This window comes from Trachymyrmex cornetzi, unplaced genomic scaffold (assembly GCF_001594075.2).
Source record: "Trachymyrmex cornetzi isolate Tcor2-1 unplaced genomic scaffold, Tcor1.1 scaffold809, whole genome shotgun sequence".
Classification (NCBI taxonomy): domain Eukaryota; kingdom Metazoa; phylum Arthropoda; class Insecta; order Hymenoptera; family Formicidae; genus Trachymyrmex; species Trachymyrmex cornetzi.
In genome coordinates this window covers 18,858-23,452 of record NW_017300146.1, presented here as the reverse complement: position 1 = coordinate 23,452, position 4,595 = coordinate 18,858, and the positions used below count along the sequence as shown (strand labels likewise).

Here is a 4,595-nt window from a genome sequence, read left to right as displayed (position 1 = left end):
ACGGTAAATCCCGACATCTTAATATCTTATCGTAATGGCATACACACGTTCGTTGATCGTAGACGTAACGACGAAATTTGTACCTCTTCGTTCGATGGACCTGGTGGAATACTCGCTCACGCGTTCTATCCTTCTAACGTTACCAATTACACCGCTGAAATACACGTAGATAGTGCAGAACCGTGGCATATATATCTAATTGAAAAATCTACTAGTAACAACTATCTAATTAACACGTTAACACATGAAATTGGACACGCATTAGGATTAATACACAGTACGCGCAAAGATTCGATAATGTTCGCAGTTGTCACTACTAGGAATAGTAATAAAATCACTAAACTCAACATAGAGGACATTTTAGCCATTCAACAAATTTATGGAGTTAAAAATCCAAAACCAACAACAACTACACAACCACCAACTACTGAAATTATAACAAATAAACCCACGTACGTAGATCTCTGTACTTTAGAATATGTGGATACGGTGTTGGTATTACGTCATCGAATATTCGTCACGTATCAACGCTACGTATGGTTGATAAATATAGATGATACAAAATACGACGGACCAAACGTACTAAACAGCTACATGGATTTCCTTCCTGATAATTTCGCCTTATCAATCGCGTATCAAAGGTCTTCGGGTGAATTAGTACTGTTTGTAAATAATGTAGTTAACATGGTCGAGTATCCCAGTTTCAAATTGAAAGAAGGTTGACCAAAACGTATCTCGAGTCTAGAATTTCCCCCGAACATTTTCATCAATACCGTAGTAAATACTAACAGAGGACAAACCTATGCAATCTTCATTAATAACGATATGGCGTAAATAGACGAATGTAGTATGAGTGTTCGCTCGTATCACTCGTTACAATCGGTATTCCCAGGAATACCGTCAGCTCCCACCTTGGCCTTCCGATATATGGATGGTAATCTATACTTTGCCAAAAAACAACAATTTTACCAATTTAACGAATTCACGAGAACCGTAACAAAGGCTGGTAAATTTAATATAAATGTACTCAAAGTTGAATGTTCGAGAGACGGATTATTGCAACAAATGCAGGATATCTTAAGTCGACTACTTCGATCGAGTAATACATATTGACAAAACGCAACGAGAAATAAAACGAAGAAGGAGGAGAAGGATAAGATGGAAGGACATATGTAATAAATACTATAATAGTTTTTAAACAATCAGTATAAAAGGAACAGTCATTCCGACAGCGTCGTTTGTACGCACTTTCCACGTTTTTCGATCGTGAGGACGATACTGTGAAAACAAATACACAATAATACTCAACAACGTGGATATCGAAAAGTATCTCATGGAACAAGACGATCGTGATGAACGAGGTGTGAAGAAGAAGAAAACATTCGACGATTTAACTGGTAAAAATCCCGATAAAGAAAACACATCAAATAAGTAGATATTTTTTTCTTTGCGTCTCTTTTTCCATCTACTCATTTTTTTTTTAATTACAGACATCAAATCACACATCGTCCTAACGTACGCATTCTCGAAAGAAGATATCCGTTAACCATAACTGGCTACAAATATTTGAACATTGGTATCAATGTCAAACTCCCTTCTTACGTAACTATCATTTTGGGGGATTCTCACGGTAAAGAGATTCCGCTTTCACCGGACATCTGCAAAGAGCTTCTCGAACAAAAATACGTCATTTTGTCCCTTTTGCAGTACGATGAGAATAATAGAGGAATACGTGCGCCGTCTGCAATGTACGTTGGAAATTTAACGTTACGCTTCGGACGAATCAATAATCTACCAATACTGCGTCTAGAACCAAGTACAGCTCGTCTATCCATGTCGAAAAGCACTGTACTTAATACATTCAATCTCGAATACTGTGTAAATCGTCTCATTTCCTCCTTAACCGCAACGACCGATAACGTCGACAAAAAATTTTCACGACTTTTCGCTATCGCGTCCACTGTCACGAAATCTGCAAACATGCTGAAAACGATGTATGATGACGAATCCTTCGATCGCAACGACATCCTCGATTGCGAGTTGATCGCTTTGGTTTTCGGAGAACAATAACTTGTGTACGTCATTCGACAATAAACAATGTTCTACAACTATAAATCACTTTTTTTTATTTTCTAAAACCCTACCTTTATATACTACATATATTTTATATAGTTTAAAGGAAAAAGGAAAAAGAAAATGGTCTATAATCTTTCAAGGAAAAAGCTAAAATGAAAAAAAATGATGCTTAAAATCGCATAATATATATATTGTCACTCGCGCTGTAGCGTACAGTTAATCTGGAAGCTTGTACGGATTTAAATTACACGATGGACAACATAGTGAACATTGTGCAAAATATACCTGAAGAGCGTCTACTTCAAATCATCGAAAACGTTTTCGAAGAACTTGAAGACTTCGAAAATATTGGAAACATCGATGATGGTGAGGAGTACATGTCAGACGATTCAGGATATTGTACAAATTAAGGTAACAACGCTCACGATACTTATTGATCCCACATTTCCTGTGCAAAATTAGGTTCGTACGGTCGGAGACCGAAAAGTTCGCTGAGAAACAGATCCCCGTCGTCCCAGATATCCATGTATTCAGATCTAAACTCTCGCTCGGCCCGTCTGTCCGCGCGTATCATCTGTCTGTTAAAAATATTCGTGAATCCACGTATGCGCAAATTCCCGCGGTGCGTAGCCTGAAAAAAAGTATAAAAGTGAATTAGACACATACTATTAATTATACTTTACAAATTATATTGTAAACTTTTATACGTTCTACTAAACTTACGAATGGAATCTTCAGAATCTTCACCTCATTAGCTAATTGCAACTCACATACTCGTTCGTTGTCGACGACGATATACTGGAATAAGAACAGTAACACAAAGTACATTTACAATAAAAAAATATCTACAATATACACAAAAAACCACACACTTACTCCATCAACTGGAAACTCGTATGAAATCTCAAACAGATTCTGCAAATTACTCATTATACACTCACACTAACACAAACGTTACGGAAAAACAATACAAAGTACGTATGACAAAAAAGCCTCACCCATTTGCGGCTGTGTTTACAGCCTCGGCCCAAAGACGTGTGGGTAAATTTTTTGCAAGTAGCATGGTACGAGCACATTCGACAATTGTTTTCATTTCCTTCTCTGAGCGTTCTGCTCGTGTGTGTAAGGAGCTGATGTCTCAAGGGCGATTCCGCGGAAAGCAAAATAACTTGTCATGTTTTTGTTGCGAAATTCCGTGCCGTTGTCAGCTCTAACCGTTTTTATGCGCGTCCTGAATTTATTCAAAACTAATTGTTCGAACTTTTTAAATTTCTCTGTGACTTCACTCTTATTTTTCAAAAAATAGATATGACGAAAGCCTGACTTGTCCTTAAAAAGTAAGAAATATCTAGAGCCTCCGATTGATGTTTCGGACATCGGGCCGCAAACGTCGGAATAAATAAATTCGCTGACCTTTACTTTACGAGTTTTCTCTTTAGCTCTGAACGGCATTCGATATTTCTTATCATTGGCAGCTATCGCAGAAGAATTTGTCGTTATTAGGTAATGAAATTCCGCTCACAATATTATTGTTTATTATGTCGCGAAGAGATTGACAATTTATATGACCTAAGCGTTCGTGCCATGTCTTCAGACTGTCGAGTGAGGCCACGTTTGTTTCGTTGACAACGACTTTAATTAATAGCCTGAACAAGTTATTGCTTTGTTTGATTCCATAGACCATTGTGGAAGTATCGCGATAAATTTATATATTATTCGATTCGAACTTTAGGATGTAGCCTTTTGATGTGCATACGCCGGTTGAGAACAAATTTTTACGTAGCGATGGTATATATTAGGGATGGGCGATGTTTCATTGATTATACAAAAATCGATGTTTTTGCCCATCTAATAGGATGGACAAAAACATCGATTTTTGTATAATCAATGAAACGTCGCCCATCCCTAGTATATATAATACGTCATCAAACCTACCGTCTAACCATTTACCGTCGACAAACATTTTAATATTTATTGTACCGCGGCCTCTCACTTCGCAAGTTGAGTTGTCGCCGAGACTTATCGATTCGCGGTAACCTTCGTCTAGTTTACTAAACCATTTCCGGCGAAAGCACATGTGCCTGGAGGCATCGCTATCGAGGATCCATACCTGGCTCGGATCATCCTGCATTACGCGTGATGCAACCTCTGAATTTGATACCATGAAAGTACCGAAGTCCGTCATCCTTCGTCGAGTCGAGCGCTTCCTTCTTGTTCGGGTGTCGTCATGTTTCTTGTAACACCGTCTCTCGATGTAACCTCTCTTGTGGCAGTAGCGGCAGAACATTTCTTTCCCGTCGTGTCTAGCTTGCTTCCCTTGTTGCGCCTCCCTTTTTGAGTTGCTGACGTTACGTTTCGAGCCATTTTTCTTTTAAATTTAAACTGCGGCCAATGCATTTGTTGCTTCTTCGAAATTGACCAATCGGCCTTCTTCGACAAGAAGTCGTTCGATGAGGCTGTCTCGAGTTCGATTGATTTCGCTGACGCTGTCCCAGGCGGTGATGAGCGGAGTGAACTTC

At 38.7% G+C, this 4,595-nt stretch overlaps 1 pseudogene; it reads left to right on the top strand.

The window, feature by feature from the left end:
* Positions 1-297: 297 nt before the first annotated feature.
* On the top strand, positions 298-2,486 carry LOC108768569 (uncharacterized; annotated as a pseudogene).
* Positions 2,487-4,595: the final 2,109 nt, after the last annotated feature.